Genomic DNA, 7,905 nt, shown 5'->3' with positions numbered 1-7,905 from the left:
GCAGACACCTATCCTCTCAAGTTTACAGATTCTTGTTCCAATGTCTGGGATCTATAGATGATCATCTCATCTCCTCCAAAGGGTCACATCTCCAGCTCTGCCTTCTGTAGCATTTCGGTTGACTCCTTTCCACTGCTGCTGTTGTTATTGGTGGTCATACCATGATACTGTTTTCCCAAACACACTGGGATATTCTACTGTAACTAGGCTTCAACAAAAGACACTGATAGGCTCCCTTCATGGTGCCAAATCTCAACTGCTTTACACTACTCCTCCAGTCCTGGACTGTCAATTGCAACTGTGGCTGCACTTTCACCAATGGCCTTCTCTGGCCTCTCACAATGTCAAGCCTCAGTTGCTCTCCATGACTCCTTCATGCCTTCAAAACCAGTACTATCTAGGTGATTCTCACACATTACCAAGTTCAGCTGAAGCATGAGGTACAACCTTGGATATATCTGAACCACAACTTCTTTGTGTTCTCAGAAAATACTTGCCAGAAGATTTGACCTCAGTGATGTTGGTCTCTTCATAATCACTGCTAATTTCTTAGTTCGAACTTACCAGCATTAATTGATATTTCCCAATAGTCTCTTCTATTCTTGACTTTAAAGTCAGAGACACATGACGGAAGCTGCTGAGTTCTGCTGTTTGCTGGAGCTGGAGCATGGTCCCCCTTCAATTACATTATCACCAGCTTTCTGTTTTCAAACTCTGTAACTGCTTAAGCTTAGCTGTCCTGGAATTTGCTGTGTAGATTGACCTTGAACTCAGAGATCTGCATGCCTGTCTCCTGAATGCTGGAATTAAAGGCATGTACCTCCACACATGGACTTAAGCTTTTCTTAACCTGGAGCTTGCTCTGTATAAGGCTGGCCTTGAACTCAAGAGATCTGCTTATCTCTGTCTCCTGTGATTAAAGGCATGTGCCATCATGCCTGAACTTAAGCTTTATGTGGCCACTATTCCTCAAGATCCAGAACAAAAACCTGTGTTTTTCAGCCTCAAGGTCTGGATCACAAGTGTGCACTCCATATCTGGATTGTAGTTCATTCCAGATTAAAAGTCAAAATGAAAACAATAATCATGTAATAACACCCAACACGACATAACTCTTTTAACTGCAAACGTAAACAAAACAAAACAAAAAAAAAACAATAAAGGGCGGGATCTTGCCCTGAGATCATCACTTCCTTAATCTGTTTATCTCCTTGAACAACGGATTCAATTCCATTTCACTTCCTGGTGCTTTTTTGTTACATGAACTATATATTATATATTTTTCCTTTCTAAGCTTGATAGGCTTGATCAGAACACTTTTCATGAGGCTAAATCAGAAAACAAAGTTTTTGTTGGACTTTTTCCAGACTTCCATTGTCAGTGCAATTAATATAAATCTCTTTTCCTTAGCTTTAGGTAGATTCTACAGACAAAGCCAAAAATCAGCCACATTCTTCACTAAAATATCACAAGAACAGTCTATAGGCCGCATACTAAAATTCATCTCCCCTGAAACCTCTTGGGCTTGGTCTGCACAGTTCAAATCATGCTCAACACCAGTATCTTCCATATTCCTACTAGGATGACCAATTAAGCCACACATAAAGCATTTCACTGCTTTCTAAAGTCCCAAACTCCATATTCTTACAAACAAAAGTGTGGTCAGGGATATCACAGCAATACCCCACTCCTAGTATCAACTTCTGTTTTTGTTAGGTTTTCTGTTACTGTGAACAGACTCCATAGCCAATGCAGCTCTTTTTTGGCACTTTAGGTTTTTATTTTGCATTTCATTTATGATCCACCTTCACATTCTCATAAAGTCACCAATTGCAACAGTTACCTGCAGATGTTGCCCACATGTGAAATGACCAAACACTGGAGCTGAGGTGAAAGGTAAAACAAGGACATGCTTGTAACATTAAACAAAATCACACAATTTATCATCCATCTCAATATTCTTAAACCAAAGGCTGGTTGTTAAGAATGGAAAAACCTTTTCTTCCTCAGGTGTCAAGCATTAAAATTACCTAACAGGCTCAATAAGGCCTCTTCAATAATTAATGGTATACATATGAACAACCCTTATGATCCATATATTTTATTACACAGAGTCCAGAAATACTTTTCATGCTTTTGTTGGTTTCAAAGTTCAGGAGGAATGAGGAGCAGTGGCAGAGTGGGGTAAAATGAGGCAGGCAAGCACAAGGAAGGCTTCTTAGACTTATTGGCTCCCTGGAGTAGGAGATAATGCAGGACTCTGATTTGAAGTGAAATTCAGAGGCTGTGGATCTCCTGCTGAACGAGGATAGAGTTTGCAAGTGTGTATGCATGTGTTAGGAGCTAGGGCCCTTAAGGCAGATGTGGTCACAAGACTCAGCCCCACCTGAAGCAGGGTTGGTGCAGAAGTCAAAGGAATAGGCTTTAACAGCCTCTAGTGTCAAGACATGCTGCTACAGTGACAGTGTGAGAACAAACCATATGCACAATATATAACAAGTATAATAATTCATAAACATGCAAAATTAAACATTCCTTTTCCTTGATGGGGAACAATAGAAACAAGTTTGAGCAGGAGGTCAGGATGTGTGTCCCAGTGATGTCTGCAAGCTGGGCCTAGGTATCCCAGTAAGTTCCCCTGATCCTCCTGAAGGCCTTGAAGAACGGGGGAAGAAAACAAGAGCCTTTCCCTGAGTCAGGCTTCAGATTCAGTGTCTAGAGGGAAGCAGAAGTTCCACACAGGCCTTGAGTGGCAGTGAAGTCAGAGCACTGTTTTGGCCCCGCACAGCCCACGACCAACTCCAGGGTAACAAAACTGAGTTGCTAACAGAACTGGCAATATTTCCATCCTTGCTGAGTAATATCAGATGAGGGGAACCAGTGCATCTCAGCATGTAGGGATGAAGCAGCAGCACTAGTGGCAGCTGTGTAGGTTAATGTAGTTGGTGAAATGGCTGGGGTCAGCTTCCTGGTGTAGGGATGCAGGAATCATAGCAGCTCCCATAAGGTCATAAGAGTCTCTTGTGATCAAGTGTGCTCCTAGGGCAGGGTGGACATTGGTGGGATTTGGTGTCACTATTAGTTTGCTCTTTGCTATTTTGCTGTTGGCTTTGGCAAACTCTAGCCTCAGGGTCTATCCGTTCTCCAGATCAAAGTGAATACCATTGAATGTGAGTTTGGCTGCTTCTGTTAATGCTGGGCTGTCAAAGTTCACAAAACCATGAGTGTGTCTCAAGGTAAGCTTGATCAGGGACCCTTCAAAGACCTTGAACTGCCAGAAGAGCAGGTAGAGTGCTATAGGTTTAACATACACAGGGAGGCCACTACAGTGTCCAGACCTCTTCCTCCAGCAGGTGACTGGTGTTTGTGCTAGTGCCCAAGCCTATGCAATGGTTGTCCTGCTTCAGGTGGGGTGTGATGAGCCATGGCACCTGAGGAGAGTATGGGTTTCTGAGGAGACCAAGTGCTGCTGTGACAGGCTAAGGAAAAGGAAGGGGGTCCCAGTAAGTTTGGTAGATGTGGGAGGAAGGTGGAGAGCCAGGGTACTGGGAACCTAAGCAGAGATCCAAGGCAACACTTATAAGGACAACATGTAATTGGGGCTGGCTTACAGGTTCAGAGCTTCAGTCAATTATCATCATGGCAGGACCATGGCAGCATCCAGGCAGGCATGGTGCTGGAGAAGGGACTGAGCATTCTACATCTTGATCCAAAGGCACTCAGGAGAAGGCTATTTTCAGGCAGCTAGGAGGAGGGTCTCAAAGTTTACATCCACAGTGACACACTTCCTCCAACAAGGCCACACCTCCTAACAGTGCCCCTCCCTGGGCCAAGAATATTAAAACCACCACAAGTGATTTCATGATTTCAATCCATAAACATCTCTGCCAAGTTATCCTACCAATCAGGATTTAGAGATTGGGACTTCCGTAGGAACATGTCTTCATGGTACATTTATCCTGGGTTGGTTTATTCAACTGTATAGGGACAACTTGACTAGCCTTCATATCTCAACTTGTCAACCTGGATGTCAGTCATCCATGACAGTCATTACTGTCATTCAGGATGTCAGTTTCTTAGGGAGGTCTTGGGAACTTAAACTTTATTTGACACTTCCCATTCAAAAATACAAGTTTTATTCAAAATGGCTGCAGTTTGGTTTCTTCTTACAGTCACTGTATCCTCCTGTCCAGTAGTATGAATGTTTGGTGGTCACCCCTGGTTGTCTATATAATGTTGGTGTTTATGTCTGTTAGTTCTTTTTCCCTATATTGACTAGTGGCTTTTTCTGGTGTAATGGTTTGAATGGATACAGCCCTCATAGTCTCATAGGGAGTGGTATTGTTAGAAGGTAGGGCCTTGTTGGAGTATATGTGGCTTTGTTGGAGGAGGTGTGTCACATGTTGATCTTTTCTTAATGCTGCCCACTATATGTGACAGGTTGTATGGAGAAAAGGGAAGATATGGGAATTTATCATGACCACTACCCCTCTGGTGTTGGCTTGGACCTGCTGTCACATGCCTTTGTGATAAATGCAGGCATGGACACTCAAATACCCACAGTTTAACCTTGCGGGGCTGTGGGTGTAGTGGAAGAGCAGGGAGGGAGAGAGCCCGCATCCCACCCGAGTTCCTGTGCTCTGGGCAGGTGGACATGGGAGGACTGCCAGATGCTTTTCACACAGCCCTGGGTGAGCATCTGGCTGTGTGAAGCCACTGACCCCACATGGCAGGGGGTGGACAAGGGGAAGCCCCTAGTACCAGGTTATCAGTCTCTGGCATCCCATGCTGAATACAGTCGGAAGAAAATCTAAGAACAGAATAGGGGCCCCAGGGCAGCACCACACCCTGGAGATATGGGAAGAGGGCAGGGGGAGAGAGGTTCCCACACAGGTGAGAGTCCTTAGTCCTGGCCTTGATGAACAGAGGCAGTCTATGGTTTTAGAGCTTTAGTATATAGAAAGGCACGGAGGAAGAGAGAAGGTGAGAGAGAGAAAGAGAGAGAGAGAGAGAGAGAGAGAGAGAGAGAGAGAGAGAGAGAGAGAGAGAGAGAGACTGACCATGGCCAACAGGAGAGAAGGGGGAAAGGAAAGAGAGAAAGAGAGTTAGAGTGTAAGAAAAGTGAAGGCTTAGAGAGAGAGGGCTTAGAGAGAGACTAAAGAAAGTAAAAGCTTAAAAGAGTAAGAGAGAGAGAGTAAGAGGGAGAGTAAAGAAAGTAAAAGCTTAAGAGAGTGAGGAGTGGGCCAAGCAGCCCCTCTTATAGTGGACTTGAAATCTTGTTGTTGCTAGGTAATTGGGAGAAGTCTAGCCTGAAGGTCAGAAGCTTGGGACATTGTGTACATGACTGCTAGCCACTATCCTCTCTTGTGGGGTATGTGGGGGTGGTAAATTCAACAGGAGCCAGGGGGCCAGAAGACATGAGGGAACACCTTCTGTCCCATGTAGGTGGGAATTGCCACCCATCAGGTTCTACTAGAGTTCAGACCTCAACTCAACTGGAGACCAGCTTGTCTGTGTATAGCCCACTGTACCCAAATAACCTAGTCTTCTGAAGGCTCCTGCACTTATTTGCCCAGGTCCCTTCCCTGGCCCCTGCAGTCACCTGCACTAACAGGTTAATCCTCAACTCGAGACATCAGCAGGCACCTACACTTTTGTCTCCATTGCAATCTGTCCTCAGCAGGAACATGAACTCACAGGCACAATGGCCTCTGTGCAAAGCTGCACTCACATATTCATAGCACTTTGTTTCCCTCTGAGAGAACCTGCATTCTCCTGAACAATTTCTCACTCTGCTCTTTTCAGGTTTCTGAATTCACTTGTCTACTTCACTCAATCTCTGCAGCCACCTGTGCATACATAGAGGCTGCAAGACACTACTCTCTCCATGGATCTTAACTGCCATGTCCACGGCCCAGCTCTGCTCTCTACTCCCTGCACTCCTATGGCCACTGTGCATCTCTGCTCACCTGCACCCAAATAACCCATTGCACCTGTGTCCTCAGCAGGCAACTGTAGTCCCATGTCCAATTCTTCTCTGTTGCCTCTGTAAGCACCTGCACTCAGAGTGAAACCTTCCAGTTATCACATCTGCAGACACCTGCACTCATATGTCCATTGCATCTCGGGCATCTACATGCATCTCTATTCACACTGACAACACATGCCTGGCCTATGAAAGGCACCTGAGTACATGTGGCCACTAACCACCCTGGCCTCTCTGCATGAAGCACGATTCTCATGCCTACTGTCCCCAACCATCTTCCCCAGACACCTGTATTGAAGTACCCAATGCCACACTCAGGCCACTGCAGGGGCTTTTACTCACAGGTCCATTGCCCTTCTCTGTCCCCTGCACGCACTTGCAAACAAGTGCTCCTTGCCTCTTTCTGGCTTCTGTAGGCTTCTATAATCCCATGCGTATTGCCAGGTTCTGTAACAGTCAACAGCATTCACATGCCCACTGCCCTGCCCACCTCTGCAGGCACATATAGTCACACTCACTTACACCCATGGCTCTGCAATCTGTTACCTACCCACTTCCCTTCTCTGGCTTTTCCACAAGTGTTCACATTCCAATGACTGCCTGTCTTGGACAGGGATCTGCATGAACTGCATGTCTACTACCCATATCTGATCTTGGTGCTTAGCTGCACTCACATGACACTGGCCTCCTGACACCTGCTCACACATGCCTACTGCCCATCATTTGTCTTCTGCAGTCATATGCATTCAAAGCACACAGTAGCGATCTGACTTCTGCAGGACCCACAATGATATGCAAACTGCTATATTCTGTTCTCTGCAGATAGTTGGACTCAAACACACAGTGCCCTCCACTGGCATCTTCAGGCACTTACACTTACGTACTCACCAAACCCTTCCTGTTCTGCAGGCAACTGCATTCACAGGCACACTGCCAGCCTGGATTCTGCAGGGCACTGCACTCACATGCTCTCTGATACTCTGTGGCCTCTGCAGGTACACACACCCATGTTACCACTGCATCTCTGTTCCTTCTCCATGAACATGAACTCACAGGCCCACTGCCTTGTCTGGACTCTGCTGGCATGTTTGTGATATGGGAATCCTGTACTCTGCAGGAATCTGCACCTTAACGTCAACTGAAACCTTGCATTCTCCCGGCACTGGGTTACTCATGGCAACCAGTCCATTCTGGCCTCTGCAGGCACATGAACTACATGACCTATGCCCCTGCACTTACCCAGCCTCCCCTGCCAATTACACCTTTCTCGCACTCCATACACTCCATTCATATACACAGTGATTACTTGGCTTCTGTATGAATCTGAACAAACATGTCTACTGCCCACCTCTGGTCATGGCCCTTCACTATGCTCACAAGGCCATTGCCCTCATGGTGTCTGCTAGCACCTGTCCTCACATGCCCACTGCATTCATGGCATCTTCAGGCATGGACCCTCAAATACCTACTGATTAACTTAGCCCTCAGAAGGGTCCTGCACTCAAATGCCCACTTCCCTTCCCTTGCTTCTGTAGGCACCTGCATTCACAGGCAAAAATCCCCCTTCTGACCTTTGGAGACATATACAATCATGGGTAAACTGCAATTCTGTCCTCAGGAGGAACATGAACTCACATGCTGACTTCTCTGTTCTCTGCAGGTATTTCTATACCCATTTCCAGTCACACTTGCCCTCTGCATGCACCTGGGCTCCAGGTCCACTTGCCTTCTCTTTCCTCTGCATGCACCTGCACTCACATACCTACAGCTCTTCCCTGGATTCTACAGGCAACTACATGCCTACACACACAGCCCTTTGCTGGTCTCTATAGCACTTGCACTCACATGCTCAGTTCCCTCTGATCTCTGCATACCCCTGCATGAACTCTCCCACTGCACCTCTCTGTACTCTAGAGACA

General features: G+C 46.2%; 1 pseudogene; it reads right to left on the bottom strand.

Moving 5' to 3' along the window:
- Nucleotides 1–2,823: 2,823 nt before the first annotated feature.
- Gm21711 lies at nucleotides 2,824–7,273 on the bottom strand (annotated as a pseudogene).
- Nucleotides 7,274–7,905: the final 632 nt, after the last annotated feature.

The sequence above is a fragment of the Mus musculus genome, chromosome X, assembly GCF_000001635.26.
Source record: "Mus musculus strain C57BL/6J chromosome X, GRCm38.p6 C57BL/6J".
Lineage (NCBI taxonomy): Eukaryota > Metazoa > Chordata > Mammalia > Rodentia > Muridae > Mus > Mus musculus.
The sequence above is the reverse complement of the archived record's forward strand: the minus strand, read 5'-3'. Positions and strand labels throughout refer to the sequence as shown.